Source organism: Thunnus thynnus, chromosome 16 (assembly GCF_963924715.1).
Source record: "Thunnus thynnus chromosome 16, fThuThy2.1, whole genome shotgun sequence".
NCBI classification, from domain to species: Eukaryota; Metazoa; Chordata; class Actinopteri; order Scombriformes; family Scombridae; genus Thunnus; species Thunnus thynnus.
In genome coordinates, this window is record NC_089532.1 from 25026728 (window position 1) to 25049829 (window position 23102).

At 38.7% G+C, this 23102-nt stretch overlaps 1 long non-coding RNA gene across 1 annotated transcript in view; it reads right to left on the reverse strand.

Annotated features, from left to right (window-relative positions):
- Window positions 1-19591: 19591 nt before the first annotated feature.
- The window catches only part of LOC137200055 (uncharacterized), an 88708-nt gene continuing 85197 nt past the window's right edge, over window positions 19592-23102 (reverse strand). The window contains exon 7 of the long non-coding RNA XR_010931905.1: window positions 19592-20791. This is a non-coding gene — a long non-coding RNA (uncharacterized lncRNA). The remainder of the gene's footprint in view (window positions 20792-23102) is intronic.

Here is a 23102-nt window from a genome sequence, read left to right on the forward strand (position 1 = left end):
ACAAAACAACACACTACTTTCAAAGAGGAAAGAGGACTACTACACCGACGGTGGGACGTCAAGTTTGGCATCCTCTACCCAACTACACTGACGATTACTATCCCCACCGGTGATCAGAAAACTTTTAAGAACCAAAACAAAGCTAAAGACTACATAATGGGCCACCTGCAGCCACAGGATGGTGACAGAGATGCGTGTGTAGCCCAACCATGAATGTAGCATCTGGCTAACATGTAGGACGTATAAGGACTACTTCCAGTCCTATTGTTAGTTATAAACCCCTCAGCAGTTGTGAGTAAAAGTTTGAATGTTGTTTGCCCTAGGATAGGCTCTACAAGGAGTTGTGACTGAGCCCGGTTTAGCATGTTTGTATGAAGCTTGAGTTCTACGAGGAGTGATGCAGCCTTTCATTCGGGGTAGGCCGGCACTGGGGTCAAAGGTTATTTCTATGTTTTAGGTGTGTGCAAGCTTCTTTTTTATTTTCTTTCAGTTTTCTGATATGACTGTGTCCCAATCTTCATCAGTAATGATCTATATCAGTAGCCAGGGCCACCCCAAAGACATCTGGTTCCACAACCTTTATCAGCTGGAATATAAAAGGAATTAAAGTCCATGTAAAGCAATAATAAATATGTGTTGTGTAATAAATTGTGTAATAAATGACCCAGCCAAATTTGAATGATTAAAAATGTCACCAAGTATATGGAATTAGGTTTCAAAATTGTGGAAAAATAAACAGTATTCTTTGCTCTGAAATGTTGGGGACATGTGCGCTGAAGGTGCTGAAAGCACGGCCCAATTTAACAGCCTCTGAGTTAACAAGCCTCATACCAAACTCCTGTATAAAAATACACAATTTAAAATAGGCCTTATTTGTAGGGTGTAAGGCAAGCAACATGGATGACATTTTAAAAATAAAGTAACGCTGGGAGCCACAATTTAATTTGGCACATATTTTGTAAATAAATGTGGACTTGTGTCAGTAAAATGTAACTTAAATGACTAGTTAACAAGCGAACCATCACCAATTATCATTATCTTAAATTGTCATTTTTTTCACTGGAGTTTGGTGCACTTGTTACTCACTCCTCTGCTGAAAAGTGGCTTCATTGTGGCTGTCACCTTTGGAGCAAAAGCCTCTTATGCCATGCTTTTTGGTGAAGTGCTGCCAAACTACAAGTGTATAAGCTTCGTAAATGTAGAATTAATGGCTGAGCTGTTGTATTGGATTGCATTACATTGCACAGGTGTACCTAATGAAGTGGCAGGTGAGTGTAGATAACAGATATGCTACATCCCCAAATCCTGATCTGTGTAAGGAAAGACTGCTTCCCCAGTCTGAATTTGACAACCTTTCTACTATACAGACAGAAAAGATGCTGTTGAAGTCGAGACAGGTTTTTCATGAACATGGGGAAAAACCTAACGAGTTGTTGGCCCACCAACTAAGGCAGTCAGCTGCCAGGAGTGCAATTTCAGAGATTAGCACAGGCCCAGGTACAATGACATTTGATCCAAAAATCACTAATAGCCAGTTCGAGCAGTATTACTCTTCCCTGTACTCCTCTGAATCTCTAGTTGATACTTTGCTTATGCAATCTTTCTTAGATAAACTAAAAATCCCATGCCTTACTCCAGATGAGCAAATCTCTATTGACAGCTCAATATCTGCTGACAAGATCACTAAAGCAATCAAATCAATGCAAAGAGGGAATGCCTCAGGGCCTGATGGGTTCCCCATTGAAATTTATGTAGCATTTTTCTCAAAACTTACCCCCATTCTTAAAGTAATGTATGATAAGTTACCCCAGATGCTCACACAGGCCACAATTTCTGTACTGTTAAAAAAGGACAAAGACTCTCTGGATTGTGGCTCCTACTGTCCAATCAGCCTACTGTGCTGTTCATACAAGGTTTTAACCAAGGCCCTCTCTTGACATCTGGAGACTGTCATTACCACTATTATTGACCCAGATCAAACAAGCTTTATACCAGGGAGGCAGTCTTACTTTAATATGCGATGCTTATTTAACATTCTAGACACATACCACTCAACACTATAACTTGAAGTTATTATTTCTCTAGATGCCGAAAAGGCTTTTGACATGGTTGAGTGGGACTACCTAATCGCAGTGTTTGGGTTTGGCCCAACTTTCTGCACTTGGATCAAAATCTTATACTCGGCACCTACAGCCTCTGTCCTCACTAATAATGTCACTTCCAGCTACTTCCCTCTCCAAAGACGGACAAGACAAGGCTGCTGTTTATCTCCCTTTTTATTGGATTTTGCCATTGAGCCTCTTTTAATAGCTCTGCATTCTGATGGAAGAATTCCTAAAGTTACAAGGACAGAAATTATCCACAAGATGTCACTATGCAGATGATTTGCTCCTTCATACTTTGAATCCAGAAAACTCCATATATGATTTACTAGAAGTATTCAAAGAGTTTGGGAAATTCTTAAGTTATAAATTAAATTTTACAAAAAGCCTACATTTCCCTATACACAAGTTAGCAGAGAAAACAAGATATGACCAGTTTCCATTCAAAGTAGAGCTGAAGTGCTTTACATATCTTGGGATACATGTAATACATACATTCGCAGCACTCCTTAAACATAACTTTACCCCCATTACTAGACCACACCAAGATAGACTTGGCGACGTGGTCGAATCTCCCTATTTCTTTAACAGTGCACACTAACTTTGTTGAAATGACTGTCCTACCAAGATTCTTATGCTTGTTCCAAAAGACCCTCACTTTTCTACCAAAGTCATTGTTTAAGCAAGTGTATCTCTACTTTCATTTGGAATAAATCTACCTATGCAAAAAGTATACCTGGAAAGGTCCAAACCAGAAGTTGAACTAGGTTTACCCAGTGTCATGCATTATTACTGGGCAGTAAACATACCTAAATTCCCTTACTGAATTACCATGGCCCAACTTGGCTCAAGGAGCTGCAGGCCAGCCTCCTGACTTCCCCTATATTGCTTCTGACCAATCCATTACCTATAAATCTGGGTACCCACATTGAAAATCCCAATGTATACAATTTCCTTAGAATCTGGCATCAATTTAGAAGACACTTAAATCTTAAGCAAGCAAGCACTTTTCCTCCAATAACACTTAACCACCCTTTCTTACCATCAAAAATAGTTTCAGCAAGTTGTGGCAAAGAAATGGTCTTATATTTTTCTACAACTTGTTTATTGATAACAATTTTACTACATTTGACTACATATGTAACGACAATAATATCCCCAAGTCACACTTTTCCAGAGTTTTGCTAAAAATCTCTTCACCAACTGCATTTTTCAAATGATAGATAGCTAAAATATACCCTACAGTAAATCCCAAACATCCCAGATGCCACCAAAGCCTTGCCACTTTGGGCCACATGTTTTGGGCATGTCAGACATTGAACAATTTCTGAAACTGTATTTTTGAATCTCTCTTGCATGTGTGTGGTAGAACGCTTGACCCCAAGCCAATCACTGCCATTTTTGGTGTGGCAAAGTCAGAGGAGAATTTATCTGTATATCAGGAAAACACTATTGCATTCGCATCTCTCTTGGCTTGCCGTCTCATTCTTCTCAACTGGAAATCAACAAAGCCCCCTTCTTTTATACAATGGGTCAGAGAGATGATGACTTCATTGAAATTAGACAGACTCAGGTATTCAGTATGTGGGTCTTGGAAAAAGCTTTATGCAACATGGTTGAATTAAGCCTTTTCTTGCAATAGCAAGCTAACCCAGTGTCCCCTTTTTCTTTCTACCAAAATTATAGCACTAAAACACTAAAGAAGACAACTTTCATAGACTGACTCAGTCTATATGTATGCATCTTATGCACAGTTTTTTTTTCTTTCTATATATCTTTTTAAGCATGTAGTAGAGTAGATAGATAGATAGAGTAGATATTGTTTTGGTCTATGGTTTGCTAAATTTATTTGTATGTACAGGTATATACATATGTATGTATGCTGAACTTGGAGGGTGTGGGTGGTGGGAATGGGGACGGGGGCTTAGAATGGGAGATGTCACTTGTACCTTTGTACCTATTCCTCTGGATGAAAAAATCTAAATTAAGTTTTAAAAAGAAGAAATAAAAAGTACAAACTGCCATCTGCACTTCCATTTGTGCACCAGTTAAACAAACCAGATGTAGTGTGTTTTGGGGAGCTTCGGAGGTGTTGCCTAGCTGTTTCCACCTGTTTCCAGCTTTTATGCTAAACTAAGCTAAACATGTCCCAGCTCCAGCTGCCCATACTTAAATCACAGACATGATATCGATGTTCTCATCTCATTCTCGGAAAGAAAGAAAATAAGCATATTTGCAAAAATGTTGAGATGAAATTAAAGCATTTGAAACATTGTGAGGAAATTTATTTTTTTATTTTTTATTTATTAGTTTATTGTCAGGGACGATGCAAAAAAACATTGTAACAGGTTAAAATAACATGAAACAGATATATTGCATATAGTATTTCTAGCCAAGGCTAATTTGCGACCCCTGTCCCTGATTAGGCTTTTCTACTTAAAATAGTGATAACATATCATATAAGGTTAATATTTTAAATGGCTGCAATTAAGGGAAAGACAGGAACTCACAAGGCATTGCACTGAGACCTTCAGCATTGTCAGGAAGTGAAAACACAATAACGGTGCAGACGTTTCGTTGAGTGTCATCAGAGCTGGAGTCAGTCAAAGCAAGCAGAGAGGGCAAATCATCATCAAATCAAATACCCATGAATGGTGCATTAGAGTGAGCAAAGCTACACTGGCTTGTTTGAAGAAGTCGGAAAAAGGTTTCGCAAACGTTGCATCACATTTGTCTGTCTGAAGGTATGCATGAACACACATACATACACACACAAAATCATACAGTACTGCACAGCCAATATTCTTATCACACACGTACAAATGCACACACTACCTGTCTGATCACAGTTCACAGAGCCACAAAAGACCTGCAATTTTTTTTCATCACTACATCTCTTTACTTTGGTTCACAAATCTTGACTTTGAGTTCTTGCCTCTATCAGTCCAGGGGGTAATTAGAAAATGTGTGTATTAAATCGATACCTGATACTCACTAATGACACAGCCTAACTATGACACAGCCTTTCATTCATAAATGATGCCTTGTTTCAAAAGTAAATGGGTTCATAAAAGCATTTAAATATCAGAATACAGTATTTGCTGCATATACAGTTAAACTATCTTCACCTGTGTGACTCATTTTCCTCAAGCCAATAAATTAATATGTTATGAACAAGTGTTGATGAAGTATTACCTTTTTATGAATGCACACAATTATAAAATCAACATATTATTTCAAACAATCAAATAAAGTCATTTTCAAGAAGAGATCAGGATGAGGTTGATTCATAATAACGCCAAAAATCACTGTTATTTTATTTTTCTTAACTTTTTCTTAGCTTAATAAAAATAATTTCTTGCGGCAATACTCTCAAAATATCATGATTTGCTGTACTGCTCACACTGTACCAGATTGTCATGTTGGCACAGGGGTGCACAAATGACAGTACTGATCTCAGACGAGTGGTGCAGATCACAAGATTATTGAGAGTTGAAGACACTGGTGACAATCATCACAGTATTTCATAAAAACATGCAAGAATTAATTTTATGCATCCCCAGTCGCTGGTTACGCTCTCACTGGACACTGATCATCTCCTGACTGACTGCCTCAGACTCGTCTCCCAGGTGCTTCAACTACACAATGCAACTTGTTTTTGACATGTTGAAAAACTCTGGACAGCTCAACACCTGTCTCAGAACAACTCAGAGGAACTCATATTTGACAACCCTAGTCGAGCACGGAACAAGGTTTTTGTTTCAGATCTCAAAATAATGTCTGGGACAGACAAATCATGGAAAAAGTGTTGTGGTCAAGTTTTACGTTTTTTTAGCCACATGAACTGGCAGATTCACTTCCTTATGTGACACGAGGGCAGACCCCAGATTCTAATTCTCTATATAAGTTAGAATATCTGGATCTGTTGCCTCGTGTCAAGGCAGATTACACCGCCTTCACTGCCACAGCTTCCTATTATGCTCAAAATTACTTTCTGGCATTTCATTCATCCTGAAGATAATATAAATTATGTGTGGGCAACCTTAAGGACCCTACAAGATCAGATTACAGACACATCAATGAAACACATTTTACCTGTGCACCCCTATCTAAGATAGTGCTACAATGTGACTCATCTGTATGTAAATACAGTGCAGGGCTCCTGTCCATTTTTTTTGTCATGATGATTAATTCAATTTGGTGAATCACAACACAAATTGAGATAATTTTCGCATCTCATTACATTGCTGAACTTATTTGATTGCAGTAATGACTTTATTTCATTACATGCCCAAATAGATATGTGAACTGAATATGGGAGGCATTCAAGGAAGGAGAGGAAGACCTATAGAGATATTTTCATTAAATGAAGTGAGGCAGTGAGAGCAAACGAATGATCTAAGGGACCTTCATCTCACAGGCTACAAAAGAAACTTTGTTCTTCAAAGAGATGCAGGGTTACATAAGCTCACTTGTATCATGGATATTGATGCTGAAAATTGACAAAAATACCTTTCATTCTTTTTTCACACCCAAATATGCTTCTCAAAATGATATAACAGAGTTAAAACGGGGGGCTTTTTAGTCTTCATCCCGATTGTCACTTTGTAATAAAACTGTTGACCTTGGAATAGAGAGGGATCCCGGTTAACAGCTCCCCTGTACTGTTTTCACAGCTGAGAAAAAAATAGTCCAGGCTCTATTTGCTTCCATTATTATACATATCACATCTCTGCAGTGCATTGTCTGTTGCCAGGCTTGGCAGTGTGTTTCATAAACAGCGGAAAGTCATCTCTCCCAGGAGTGCTTTACACTGAAAATCCCCAGCATAACTAAATAGACTGTCCTTTGCTATTATGTTGGCTCCCATATAACCTTCATCGTTTGGCCAAGCCCTCTTCTCAGCAGCACTGACCTCCTGCTTCTCCTCTGCTGAAGGGAAATCACAACTGAGAAACATTGTAATTTTTAGAAGCTCCAAGACATTCCTCTGGCAGGAAACTGTGTCTTTGTAGACAGTGTCATTAATCAGCAGCAGGGTGTCACCTTTTGAGTTGGGCATTCCAATGCAAACTGGCAGAGGTCGTCCGCTAAGCCATTACAGTTTGAAATCACTTTTTCAATATTCTCTTATCTGCAACTTCACAATTAAAGGAACTGTTAGACATTTTGGAACTACTCTGACTCCCTTTCTTATCAAGAATTAGATTGATACCACTCTGATATCTGTTCATTAAATTGCAACAGCCAAGAGGCATTTAGCTTAGCTTAGCACAAAGACTGGAAGCAGGGGTAAACAACTAGCCAACTTTTGGCCAGGCACAGTGACTTTCAGGAGTCTCCACAGTCACAAGACTACAGAAAGTCACTGCTCCGGGCCAAGAGATACTTCAGTGCACAACCCCATAAAACCACAATTTGTAGTTTTTTGTCTGTTCAGACAGAATACAAAGCAAATTTTAGAGGCAGCAGAGAAAGGACGTCCATGTGAGTTGAAAACATTTAAACTTGAGCCAAAAATTGAAGTCTATTCTTTACGAATCTGCTTCATTAATGTAGACAAGAGTACAGAGGAGAGACTGGAGGGAAATAACAGAAAGAATCTGCTGAGTTCAGTCAGAGGTTGAGCTGAACACAAACACACAGGCACAGACATCATCGGTTGCTAATGCAGCTAATGTATATTTGGTACATTGGTGGTTTGGAATAAATAAACACAAACGCTCCAGTGGTGAAATTCGCACGGATTATGTGAGGCAAAAAATTGCTGTCTTTCTGAGAATACCAAGTAGTGAGCTTTAATGGTGCTATTAGGCAGATTTTGTTACTTTTGGACAGAGCCAGGCTATCTGTTTCCCTCTGACAGTTAACTTACCAGGTACAGTTGTTCGGCAACTAGACCTGCCAGTAGTCACTACGCCGCTGAGCTTATAGAACCACATATTTCAAGATGACAAATATGAATTTCGTGGGCCATGTTTTGGTGCGACCAGGCCTTCAGTCCTCCTGTGTTCTCCCTTCTTCCACCTTCATAGCGTTTCTCTCAAACGTAGGATCCTCCGTCTATCACATCATCTGCCAGATTCTTTTGCTCCGGGTTCCTTTTTTCTAATTTCACCATCTCTTGCCCTCTTTGGCAGTGTAGACAGAGTAAACCTCCCTGCAGTGGTATACCTGAGCCGTCTGCAAGGTTCGGCTGCTCGTCTCACATCACATCAGAAATGTGATTATAAAGTGTGCAGCCCTCTTTCTGCACAGTTCAAAACAAGCTATGAAAGCCAAATCAAAGATCTGATATGAGCCGGGTCCCATAAGGTTTTTGTTCAATCCATTCATCATCTTTAGTCCTGATGTGCCGCCACTAAAAGTAAGACATGTCTGAGGAATTATAGTATGTTATTAACTGTGGGATTTCATTATTATTCTACTGCATCTGTGCACAAATTTGTATTCCGCAATATTTGAAGCTGATGGACGGTAGTGATTTGAGCATGTGTTGATCCAAACCGCTTGATCCTTAGAGGAAGTAGTGCAGAGATACAACTGATGGTAGATTAAAGAAAATCACAAACTGAATTAGAGGATTAAGTCTTTACTACTTCTTTAAAGGCCTTTTTAATGAATGGATATGAATATAGTAATATGTGCTAATAACTTACTGTCTTGAAGGAGGCAGATTATTCTTTAAATTCCCAGCTCATCACAACTTTTTGTGGATATTTCCTTAAACTGTTAAAATAGATGAATGAGAAAGTTTAGCTTGAATGTTAGATAACCCAAACTGCCTAACAATACATTGTGTTCTATTGCTGTCCACATGCTAAGCTTTTTTGTTTGGAAAGAAACTGCCAAGCAGAAGGTGAACTTTCTCTCATGCATTATTTAGTTTAGATGCAAGTTTTGAATTGTTACAGCGACAGAATTAAGAGTGACTGAAATTAGGAGTATTTGTATTTGTATTTATCTTGCATTTTTGATTTTGAGTGACATCTCAACAACTGTTGGATGGATTGCAGTTAACTTTTGTAAACACATTCAGAGTTGCCAGAGTTGCCAGTGTGGCTGTAGACTGTTAAAAAAAAAAAAAAAAAAGCATACTGTCATTAAAAGCAAAATCAGTTGTTGGAGTCCACCATGTGCTGGTGCTTAAAGAGGGACCATGTCTCAACAGAGCCACTTTTATGTTGAGTATGATTAGGTGGGATTTCAGATCTGATTAGAGTTGTAATGGCTGTATGAAAAAAGTTAGTTTATATACTGTTGTATGTTAGAATAACTCATTCATTTTAAATGTGTTTATGTTACAGTGTTGTTCCCATGATTTTATTTTTCCTCATTGTTTTTGAAGATTGTGAATAAATGGCTACTGTACCTGTTTTCCTCAAGCTGTGATGCACTGATCTGAAAATGGCTGTGCACTGATGGTCCCCATCCAACCTGGTTGAGCTTGAAAGATTCTGCCAAGAGGAAATGGGAGAAATTTCCAAAAGAAAGGTGTGCCAAGCTTGTAGGATCATTTCCAAGAAGACTTGAGGCTGTCATTGCTGCCAAAGGTGCATTAACCAAGTACTAAGTATAGGGCCTAAATATTTATGTAAATGGGATATTTTCTTTTATTTTTAATAAATTAACAAAACAGTCCAAAAACATGTTTTGCTTTCTCATTGTGGAAAACTGTGTGATTGATGAGAAAAAAAAAGAATTGAATCTATTTTAAGATGAGTCTGAAACATAACAAAATGTGGAAAACCTATGCACTGTATTTACGGCTGCACCATTAATATCAAAGGAGGGATGATCTACATGTCTAGATCTGGATGTCTTATTCATTATGTCTTTCCCATTTGCCTGTGATTCAACCTGACATATTTCAAATCTACAGAAACTTCTATGATCATCAGTAGAATTTAAAATAGACTTCTGAGAGTTTTAACAAAGCTCTGCTGCAAAACATGCATGTCCTTGTCGTGCTGATCAACAGAATAACAATAATTGTATGTGATATCTTACCTTTTGTCTCTGATGAAAAATATTCACACTCGTGGTTATTTTGGACTGCAAAGCATACACTCTATAATGACTTACCTCAAGCTATTAATTATTATTTCAATAAAACACATATCACATTACAGTGTTTGGGACACAATAGGATTTAGACTGGCATGCTACTGGGGCCAAGCCACAAATATGTAGTTTCATACAACAGATGTTAAAAATAATCTGAGTAGGAAACCACCTAAGCATTAATCCTTTCTGAAAGGACAAATTAATTAGCTTTAAAGGTCTTTTGACTTTGATGTGTGCAAACTGTGTTTTCTCCTCCACCTTTCATGCTGATGCAGAAAATTGACGCACGTCATCTGAATGTCATCGCCTTATGTGACCATTTACAGATCTCGATGTGAGATCGATATCCCCATGTTTTCTTTGATGTAGTCCATTTGACATTTTTAGCATCCAGTCATCATTAATTCATTGAAATCATATCCTCCGAGTGCTCTGCTGTGCAGAATGTTCCAACGAGTCCTCCAAATTAAACATCAAAATACGTAGTTGGTCCATGCACATATGTAGAAGCGTTTCTAATCTGACGCCCCTATCAGCAGGACAACCGTATTGGTTGTGTCTTTTAAAATCATTGGGGAAAAAAAATGTGTTGTGATGTGTTAACACTATGGTTAAGGCTCGGGTTAGAGACCAACCACTGAACTCGAACAGATTTGCTTAACAGTTAAATCACAGTGAGTAATTGTTAATGAGACATCGTGTAGAAATATGTTCTCTGGAAACAGGCTGAAGTGAAATGAATGTGGGAAGCTGAAGCTTTGAGAACATGGTTGGCTACTAATTAATGAAATTTGGATGTACACCTTAAGATAACCTTTAAGGCCTATCATTTTAATTACTTGCGGTATCCACAGACCATGAACTAATTATAGCTATTTCAGTCTCTTCTTTTATTTAAACTAGAGTTCTACAACAAATTAAACTCTGATAAGGTATACGTATGCATTTGGAGGGACTGAATAGGACAAAGTCACGCCATGTCCATGCAAAAGGTACATGGCACATGCACCCTCCTCTATTCATTATTAATGTATTTCATTGCATATTTGCCATATTTACTGCATATTCCAGACTGTCTCTTATGCTCAGGTCTTTCACAGACATTCAGTACTTTGCATTAAATACTGTATTAAATACTGTATCAGAGCACAACTACTATATTAAAAATTACAGTCAAATACACAGTCCTTCCCAACACACCATCATCTTTCCAAGGGGCTACCATGTAAGCTACCATAATAATAATAGTAACAATAATAATAATAAGAAGAAGAAGAAGAAGAATGCACTTTTTTATAATTATGAGCATCATTAGTTGTTTCAGCAAATGCCCAAAAATGACAAAGTAGTCAAGCAGCTGTAGGAATTGAAACTTTTGCATTAGCACACTACATACTACAAACAGCTATCTCAAACTCTTGGCTGAACAATTTTGTTTTGGGATTGTTTTTTTTTTACAAAGTTGTGAGAGAGTTGTTTTTTAGGGGTATGCATTTACACCTCTCTGAAACTAAACTACTTTTTCAACAAGATATCACAACTTCAAATGTGCTCTACCCAGCAGTTTAGAAACTCATTTAAGGGTTGTGCTTTGTTGTCTTTTTAGCATATTTACTGCATATCCTGGACTGTTGCTTATGCTCTGGTGTTTCACAGACATTTACTTATATGTATGATAAGGGCTTCAAATGCTATTACACAGTAAATATATTTCCAGTCACAGTCATATACACTGTTTCCTCCCTACAGACCATCATCTCTCAATGGGGACAACTAGAAACCCAAACACTGTATATGATTATCATCCACAGAGTCAATAGTAATACTGCTCTGAAGCCTAAATCCCCTCTCTCAGCCAGGCTAGTGTTAATGCAATGAGATTTGTCAGCCCCTTGCTACAAGCAACAGGCAGAGACGAGGGAGAGCCAGCCATCCAGATCAAATGACTCAACTCTCCTGAGTGCTATGTGCTGTCAACATGAAGGATGCCACCCTGATTTGTTTTGATTAGTGAGTATAAATTTTCAGGAAACAAAGCGAACAGAGAAAGCAGAGGATTCCCTGGTTTACGCTTGTGTGCAGAATGGCCTGACCACAGTGTTGTCTGTTGGTGTAGGACATGCTTTCTGTAGTTTTAATGCACTGATAAATCATTGACCTCTTCATTCTGGAGCACACATGTGGGTTTTAGTGTAAAACAAGTCATAGACATAGTTTTTTTCATTCATTTTGGGGATCCCTGAATGACCATTGAGCCAAATATACTGGACATTCTGTCGCTGTCAGGAGGTATAGTCACTATCATCTCCAAGCAAACCCATTAACAGACAAATCATCTATGGAAATGAGAACTCACTATTTCCTCTATGCCTCCTCCCCCAGCTTGACAGCTGAGCTCCCACTAGACCCCTTCTCTCCTTGAACACTTAATCCAAGGTCTGAAAGCCAAGACGAATGCGGCTTCTATGCAAATTGGGCTTTATGTGCTTCATTAAATCATGTTAAAGTACAATTGCCCAATTCAGTCTACTCACCTGCATTAGTCATGACTAATGCAGGTAAGGGGACAGCGCCAAGGCTGTGGAGGTTTGGCAACATTCAGCCTTCTACTAATAAATATGTATGATCTCCCACTGTGCATTGGTGGGAAATGTATGTCCTGTACATAGTTAATGAACTGTTTCATATTATAGCCTAACTAGCCTATTAATTGTGCTCTAGTTCATTCCACTAAAATATCAATCAAGACAGGGCAATGTTCAAATGTCGATGTGTAACAACCAATACACATCACCACTAACATCTTCATTTGAAAAGTGTGTGATGAGCTCCCTGTAGACTCATAACAGTGTCAGTTCATTCATAAGTTTTGTGCTATTTAAAGGACTCTTGTGATTCATTTTTAACAGCTTGTTTTTACTTGTGACACATTTATTTTACCTTTGGATCAAGGTCAAGTGTTTCTCCCTGTTAAAGGAGTTGTAGGTCAGCCTGAATTCACTTTTGCAAGTTAGATGAGAGGCCTGGCTTTGTCCAAACATTAAAAACAAAACAGCTGCCTACCAACACCTCTAAAGTTCACTAATATACACATGAAAACTTTTTTGTTAAACCATACACAAACCAAAATTCTTCTTTCTTTATGCTAAGCTAAGCTAAACACCTGCTGGATGTTTTGCATACAAACATACTGTAAGAGTGGTATCAATCTTCTCATCTAACTGACAACAAGAAAGCAAAGAGTAATTTCCAAAATGTCAAATGATTCCTCAAAACACTGCATATTGTCATGTCACACATTCATAGGTAGAAGTTGTCACAGTCAACCTTGGAAGACATGTAGCACATATGCTCTGGTGTAAAACCCGACCTGTTTCAGTCATGTTTTAACAGAATCTTCTTGCCATGATCCTGAGTGATAGAAATTCACTGGGCTTTCCCTGAGTCTTATTTTTTTTTCCTTCTGGGCTTTTGGATAAATGAGAACTCCCTCCAACTGTCCATTACAATGTAATATGCACTGTAAACTGGAACTATGGTACTACTATGGTAATTGGCCCCAACAACAAGGGTCTCTAAAAGCTATAGATTTATTATGATGTTTAGATATAAATTATTATGTTACTATTCTAACTCATATACCCTGCAGTAACTTCTTTTATCATTGTTAATGATAAAGGGAGCAGAGTGGTGCGGGTCAATCAGCAGTCTCCTTAATACCAGTGGTGGAAGGTAAACAAGTACTGCATTATGCTTAATTGCAATTCTGAGGTACGTTACTTAGATATATTATAATATTATAATGTATTGTAAAGTTCCATTTCACAAAACTGTATAATTCCACTTTTGCTAGGAGGGATTCAGGCCTTTTTACTTCAGAGGCAATTTTTTTTTTTTTTTCTGCTACATGTTTCTGACACTTTGTTAATGGTTACTTGGCAAGTCCAGAATTTACTTACAAAATACATGACCAACAACTAAAATATGATTCATTATTATAGATTACATTATCCAAAGGTCTGTGTGTACCCGCCAGAGGCTCTGTCGAAAGTTGACTTTTTATCCAGTTTTTAACCACATTTTCATGATACACTCTTTAAATTTGGTCATTTTTAACATATCTTTTAAATGAATGAATGATTTTAATCCATTTAATGTGTGTGAGTCTTGCCATTTTACCTTATCAAAGTTGAAGAACAACATCTCTCATCTGGATGCTGAACTCAAACAGAAGGACAAGCTTGTCCTGGACTTCTTAGCTGGTACTACTGCTCAGGATAAACAACTTGCTGTGCTGGGCTCCTCTGGTTACAATGTCTAGGACATGACCAGCTCGACCCGCTCCCCCAACTGTTCAGCTCCAGCACCGGCGGATAACGACACCGCCATCCCATGGTCCTGCTCTGTCATCACCGGAGCTCTGGGGGCTGCCTCTGGTCAGCCTGAAGATCCCCTTGGAGCTAAACCCAAAGCCCCAACCAGCTCTACCCCCAGTATTGAACCTGCAGAAGGTTGGTCTGCCATTGGCAGGTGTTAACATGGTGGCAAGCAACCTTACTGTTCTCAACAAGCTTGTGAGACCCAATTCAAAAATAAATTTGACATCCTGGATTTGCAGGATTTTCTCTCATTGGCCTGTCAGTTCCCTACACCCAGGCAGATGCCAGCTGGGCATCAGCGACCCGGGCCAGCGATGGGCTCCTCTCCATTGCCTCTCCACCTGATGCTGGACTGCTCTCGGGCCATCGATCGTTGGAGGGGTATAGCTCTACTGCCTGCTCCTCACAGCCCTGGGCCGCAGGCTGCTGCAGCGCATGCTAAACACAGTGGCTGGTCCAGCTCCGCTGGTGCAGGGAGGGCAGACAGCGGTGACTCACCTGGCCGCTTCAGATCACCGGGATGCTGCTGCTGAACGCCAGGGTGCTGCTAACACCACCTCTCCACAACATCCCAATAAGCCTCCGACAACACTAATAAATTGAGACTTGATTATCAGAAATGGGAGTTAGAACTCTCTCTTTCCCTGGCGCCAAAGTGCTTGACATTGCAGACAAAGTTCCAGACATAATAAAATCCCACCCTGAAGTAGATGATATTATCATTCATGTCAGCACAAATGACATTCGCAAGCAGCAGTCTGAACTGTTTAAGTGTGATTTTGCCCACCTGTTTAACATCCTCAAATCATTCAAAGGTAAAATCCATATTTCTGGACCAGTCCCCACATATGGCCATGGAAGGGGGTGTTTCAGCAGGCTGATTAGCGTGACTACCTGGCTGTCCTTTGATTGTGATGCTCTTGGTGTGGATTTTATCGATAATTTTAATGTCTTCTGGGAATGGAGGGAACTTTTTGGCCCAGAAGGTATCCATTCAAATAAGCTGGAGTTCAAATGCTATCAGCCAATTTAGTATTCAAAATCCTCCATTCAGGCACCCCTCACAGAAACCAACCATGCTATCCCACAACTTCCGTGACTGGAAATGACAGGTCTGTCAGAGACTGATGTCCTTGTCCCTATCTGTTTGGTTCCTTCAGACTCAGACCAGACAAAGACATTTTCAACATCCCTGTGATAATCACTTATAGATGCCCTATGAGATTTCCAGTCAAACAATCTGGTGCATATCCTAGGAACATAATTGCTGTTAATCTTTAGCTTCAAATTTGCCTGAGGCCAGCTCTTTCAGTTCTAAAGTTGACTACTTTTGGGTAATTTTCCATCGTCACTACAGATGCTAATTTAAATTATTTAAATGATCCACAGCTTTTTAAGACAAGGAGTGGTTTTGCTTTATTACATCCAAATATACATACTTTACTAAGTCTTAACAACTATGATCATTGGCTGAAAAAAGAGATTGATAATCAAACAGTGTGGCAATATATGTAAAATCATCTCTCTCTGTACTTGAGCTGACTTCAGTCTCAATTCCTAAATATTTTGAGTCCTTGAAAATTGTTCTGGGGCATAATAATTCAGTAATTGTAATTGGTGTCTACAGACCGCCTTCTGCCATTTCAGAAGTCCTAGAAAAATTGTGTGAATTAATTGATCAATGATTGATCATGAGATGATTGTCCTTGGTGATCTAAATTTGAACTGGCTTACCTCTGCATCTAATAATCTTAACTTTTTTACAATCTTAATTTTACACAGCTTATTTCACATCCCACTTGCTCCGACCTGAAGGATTCCTCCAAGTCAAGCATCATTTAATTAATATTAACAAACAGACTAGTGAAATATCCTGCTTGTGGTGTTTTTGACCCTAATGTTAGTGACCATTGCCAATTGCCAATTTTTGCACTAGAAATGTGAAACAGAGGAAAACAAATTCACACATAGTGGTCAGAAGAAACTTTAAAAAATGTAATGACCAGGCCTTTCTACATGACCTTTACTTGAGTCCAATTGCTGACATTCTCAAAATCCCTGATCCTGAACTAGCTTTAAGTTATTTTACCAAGGTTTTTAACTCAGTTTTAGATAAGCATGCACTTTTAAAAAGACAAGAACAAAATGTAGCTCCACTCCCTGGTTCACTGCTGAGCTTCCTAACTTATTTTATTCCAGAAGCCAAGCATGGGCTCTGGCTGGGCGCACCGAAGACCCTTGTCATTGGCTTGCCTTTAGACAATTCAGGAATAAGTGCACTGCTGACAGAGAAGCAAAAACTGACTATTATCTGCATTCTTTTACTAATTCCTCTTATAATCCCTGTAAATTCTGGAAAATAGTCAAATCTACCTCTAACAATACTAGCACTCCTCTACCTGCCTATTTTGTTAATCGCCTTACTCAGATGACTGATAGCCATGCAATTTGCACTGCTTTTAACAATTATTTTGCTGCATCTTGTCAGTTATCTGACAGTCTTAGTGTTGGTACCACTGGTTGTGCGGAAGAATATAGGTCATCCTTCCTTAATACTACTGCTGAAGTAAACCACTCCTTTAGCTTATCTCCTGTCTCCAGTAGGATGGTAGCTGACGCCTTATGCAATATTGATGTGCAAAAATCAAAGGGTGATGACAAACTGGAACCATTTGCGTTGAAATCCTCAGCACAGATAATTTCTGAATAAATAACTCATATTTTCAATCTCAGCATCACCTCTGTCATCATTCCTGTTATCATTATTACAGTTTAGAAGACTGTCCATAGACTGCCCACCATACAAAGATGGTAGCAAATCTGAATTAAACAATTAACGTCCAATCTCAAAACTATCTTGTCTTGCAAAAATACTTGAGTCACTTGTTAATGAACAGTTGAAATCATTTTTATCCACACATTCCATACTAACTCCATTTCAGTCTGGTTTCAGTCCTCAGCCTAGCACTATTTCTGCTACTTCTTTAGTTAACAATATAGTATTAGCATTAGATAACAAAAAACACTGTGCTCCTCTTTTTATTGATTTAACGAAAGCTTCTGACACAGTTGACCACTCTGCTTTTACAATGACTTTCTTCTTTGGGTTTTGACAATGCTAACTGGTTGTGGTTTCAGTCCTTGGGCCAGTTTATTCACTATTTATTCAAACAATATTACCTTTTCATTGTACAATTGTAACTTCCATCTGTACATAGATGGCATGGTCCCTTACCCCTGTGCAGATTCTATTCATGCTGCCATCATTTAACCTCCTTCAAAAACACCTTCATAATTTGAAACTGGTCCTAAACTGTGGAAAGACAAAATTAATGTTGTTTTCAAACACAAGAATTATTGACTGGTATTTTTGAAATTTGTTCTGTTAATAACACCATAATAGAGAGAGTGCAATGCTATAAATATCTAGGCATTTAGGTCGATGAAAAACTTACTTAAAGTCCTTATTGACATGTTGTCAAAGCTGAGATTGAAATTGGGATTTTGCTTTCCTTTATTTACAAGAAAGAGAAAGAAAAATAATTGTTGAAACAGTTTTTCTCTCTGTATTGGACTACAAGGATGTTATTTATGGGCAGGCGGCCAGTTCCACTTTCAAACCTTTAGATTCAGTATATATCTCTGCATTAAGATTCATCACTGGAGATAGTTATGGGACATAAAATGAATTTTCTTTTAAGTTTAAATATGGAAAACTAGTGCCTTAGGATTGTGTACATGATACAGTTAGCTTAAGTTTCAAGTCAAAATTAGAAGCTTAATTTGTTTTTTTCGTGTTTAAAAAAATGTCATATTTACTTTTTAGGATGTTTAACAGGAGCTCATCTAACTCAAGATTTGAATTGTAAATTTGGGACTAGAGGCAACAGCCTATGCGACTACTGCCAATGTGCCAATCATCCACAAATACCAACCTCAAGGTGGCTGTTGATGTTTGAATGATATCTTATGTAAATACAGTGCTACACTGCAGTTGCTGCAGGAAAGTTTTACTAAATTGCCCAGAGTTGACAATTAGCAGGTTCTTGGGTCTAATTCATCTCTAAATATATGTGACTCACACTCACATGCCTGCCCAGTGCTCTGCAGTTATCACATGAAGGGCCTGTCTTGTTCCAGCTCTTTCATGATGATGTTATTTTTGGGTAAACCTTTCAGCAGGTTCTGTATAGGGGCTACACTGCACTAATTGGCTTGAGCTTGCAGCTCAGAGCTTAAGGGAATGCGTTAACTGTGTGATTATTCTATGATCATCATCAAGATGCCTGTAAGGACAGGGAAGTGCATTAGACTCTTGGACTTCACCACTGAGTTTATGGTAGAGATCACATCACCTTTTCTCAGCGGTGAAATAATAATATAATCCATCCATCTGTGGAGATCCACCATTTAGAGTCAGGTGCTGAAAGAATTGCGGTTCAAAGCTTGTGTTTCAGCCCATACTCCATCTCGACCTCTGCTATAATAAGCCTCTACGTTGTGACTTTATTGATTGTGTCAATGACAGGCCACTGTAAGCTGGGCCACAGATCTGCCAATGGTGTTGCAAGTCACTGGTCACCAGTAGAGGTCAATGAAAGTCGCTGATTACAAAATGGCCCTTTAAATGTCTAAACAACCCATGCGGTACGACAGAGAGCCAGCTTCTCTCTTGTTCTCACACTGCAGATGAAAGAGCCCAAATTGGACTTTTGTCTCGGATATGTGATTCAGATCTGCTTTTGTAATAACAAAATGAACAAATTAGATCACACTGAAGTTTTCAATTTTGATTTTGGCCACTTTTTGTGGTCTTAAATGTATTAAAATCTGAACAGCAACACTGGATTACTGCAACTTTTACTCCAACACATTATGACTCAGGATGCTTGAGGAAAGATGTTAGATAGCTGTAATGGAGGTGTTCAGTGGAGGGAAAGCAAGGTGATAGTCCACATAAATATTTAGAATATTTTTTCAGAATATGAAAAAGTCATACACAATGTGTTTGAATGTTTATTAAGAGATGGCTGAGCACAGCAGGAGAATCTGTCAGTAATGTGAATACAGAGTTTAGAGCCTTAAAACTGACCTCCAAGAAATAAAGGCAGTTAATAACTTGAATAGCTAACAAGTCGATTTTTCCAATGAACCTTCCAATGACACCAGTAATGGATTTTCATTGAGAGTTGTGGTAATGGTGTATTTGTGTCACAGTACTGTAACTGTCCTTAAGATGAAGTCAAAGTCAAGACACAAGTCTTGTTAAACAGACTACCACTGTAAAGTAAAACTGCAAGTGTTCTGGTTGCACCAGTTGTCCTTAAATGTAAACTGGATTTATACTTCTGCATATCTTTAGTGGCTACATGTGTAGACTCTGAAACTAAGCCAGCTTTAGCCTAGTTATAATGTAAGTTTACTGAGTGGAGATTTACGCATCACTAAATTGAAACAGGTTCCACCACACAAACTATCTCCTACAGTATTAGCTGTTACTATGATATTTACACATAGTGTCAGGTGTAACCGAACCAATGAACAAGCTAATGTTTACAGATGTCTTTACCAGCTAAGACATTGTTGAAGTTTTAATGGTGCAACCAGACTATGTAAGTAAATCACTAGCTTGAAATTAGTTACTAAAAATTAAGGAAGAACTTTAAACACAAACTAAAGATGGATTTACAAATAGCTGGTGCAACCAATTACAGGGGCCTTATTTTTGTGCCAGCACAGGGCACAAAGCACAATGGCGCACCAGCAAACTGCTATTTTCCTGGAGCGTATTCATTTTCTCAACTGCGCTGGTTTGGTATCTGTGCACCACAGGGGGAGGAGAGGCACAGTTGAGGGGTGCAGTAATCTCAATCCAATAGCACACTGCAAACTTGGTGCCAGGAATGAGTGCGCCTCACACTGTCCGCTGCCCACCTGCTTAGAGCAGGTCAAAAGCTCGGCGCACTTGTATTCCATGATATTGTGTTACTTTATTTGTTGAACGTGTGCCCTTGAAAACCTCCCTGAAATTAATCCATGTTTTACTTGTTTTCCATTTACTTTTTTTGTTTGTTTTTTTTGTTATGACATTAATGCCTACAAGACTAAATCATTCTTACAATGATTAACAAGCGATTCTTACCAGCATCTGTCATCCACAGCAGCTAGATACCTCTTTACAGACATCTGAAGGTGTCATCTGCAGTCCCTACTAGAATGATGTTCAGTGATGTTCTTGGATTTCTTAAAAAGATTGAAATGCGTTTGTTTTCAAGTTTCAAGTCAGCATCTGTCCAAGTCAAGTCTCAAGTCCTTAGTTTTGTGACTTCAAGGGGAACTCATTTGATTTTACACATCAAAGTCAGTTTCCAGGTGTTGGGGAGCACTACTGCATATGTGGAAAAAGTGATGACTTTAGTCAGCATTGGTTGGGGCTGAAGACTACTAAGTTTGAAAATGAAAAAAGTGGGAATTAGAAAGAAGTGAGGTTACCATACCTGTCGTCTGCTGCTTGTCTGTTCTTGAGGCTTGCAGCTAAAGACTATATTAGTAGCTACTAGCATAACCTGAATCTCTAACTGAACTGTCTGCAGTTGAATTGCATTGTGGGGAATGTAGGCACCAGGTTTTGACAAGGATGAAGAATGTGCAGGATAAAAAATATGACATCTCTGATTCTGATGCATTGATTTTGATACTTTTTTTTTTACTGGCATGAAAAAGTCAGATGCTGTGCCAAGTCTCTTAAGTCTAAAGCTTTGTTTTATGGCAGTGTTGTTGTAGCCAATACAATGCCATCAGCCTTCAACTAAAAACATAAAAATAAACCAATCAGTCAAGCACTAGTGCTGGCAACCTCAGACATGGATGTAGGAACTTTTACAGGGATATCATCTACTAGTTTCGAAAGCATACTGGGCTTTTCACTTGAGAATTAACTTTTATCCAAAAATGTATTGTGGGCTGCCTTTTAGTCTTAAAAAAATCACACTTGATATATTGACTATAGCAAAGCTATAAGTGACTTCTACCCGTCAAACAGCCCTCTGCAGATATACTATACAACAGTCTCTACCACTTCTGTCCATGACACCTGTTTGAAATTACAATATTTTGTGCATGAACAATGACGGATGGGTCTGTCCCCTCAAAGGCTATCCTGTCAACCCTGGAAAGGTAAGCTCTTTATCTTCTAATGACTTAATTTCTGAATCCCTTGTCTTCCAGCAAGGGGGCGTGCAGACACTCAGAAGTAAATGATTACTTGGATGACTGTTGGCATCTTCATAAAACAGGGGGTGTGGTGAGATTCAGGCGGTAGCTGAGGCAGTGGGAAGTTTGAAGATGATATGATCAAAGTTAACCTTTAATATTATGGCACTGGGGGAAGTATTTTGTCCAGGGCTGGAAGGTGATGTAAGTTACTATCATTTTATTTCACCAGTTTTGCTGAATCAGACTGTGTGAGTAACTGCCACATAAAAAAAGTGAATAACCTTGTCGGGGAGCAGAAGCAGAGAGTCCGGCCTTTATAAAATCCAGGGTTGGAGGGAAGAAGACATTGACAAAGAAAGTGTCGAAGGCCCGGCAAGGTTCTTAATGGTGAAAGTGTAGCCGGACATCTGCTCACAGAAGCTCAGGGATGAAGGCAAACTGACTTTCATGAAATGACGATTCATGAGCTATTTCGTAGCATGCTCCAGAGAAACTTCATAAATATCCGGCAGAGGAGAGGGAAAATGAAGAAGACATCATTGTAAAAGGCCGCCTCAACTCAAAATATCCATTATTATGGGAAAGCATGGTAGGGAGGAATCTTTTTAACATGATAAATGCTCCCTTGTCCACAGAACACAATTTAGAAATCATTTAGTCTTTTACAATAATCCTGTGGGGGCTGAAATAATTGCATACGGGAAGTGCATTCCGTTCATGTAAAATCTATAAATAAACATTAGCTATTCATCTATGAGACACACAAAAAAACTGCTTTCCATATCGCTATATCCCTAGACCATAATAAACAAAAAATATGGTTGAATAAAACACTCAGTTGGTTCAGCAAAACCTGAGATTATATTATTTTGACTTGCTACTCCCTACATGCTACCCTGAATGACAACTGTTGAAAGGGAAGTAGTTTGATTTTGAAATGTCACCTGTGGTGCAGTGAGATTTGATTCTAAATGTAACCTCAGCGAGATGGAGCAAGTCGAAGTGGTTTGGACTGACATGTAGAGGTTAGAGCTGGTCCTATTGATTTTGACTCACCACAATTCAGCACTTTAAATGGCATTAGCATCTCAATACATTTCCCCACTTTTCTGAAAATGAGGTGTGGTTTTCTGGTCTGCATATGAGCACTGACACTGGCGCCAATCCAAGCAAGAACAGCCAGTTCCCAAATGCTCACAAAATGACAGGAAATGTGGTTTCTTGCACTTACATTAACACTGAACAGTATGTTTCAGCTTCCATATCATGTTCATGTAACATTTTGTGATACAGCCATTGAATGGAGTGTCACTTTCAATGGTTGTAATTTTCGAATAAT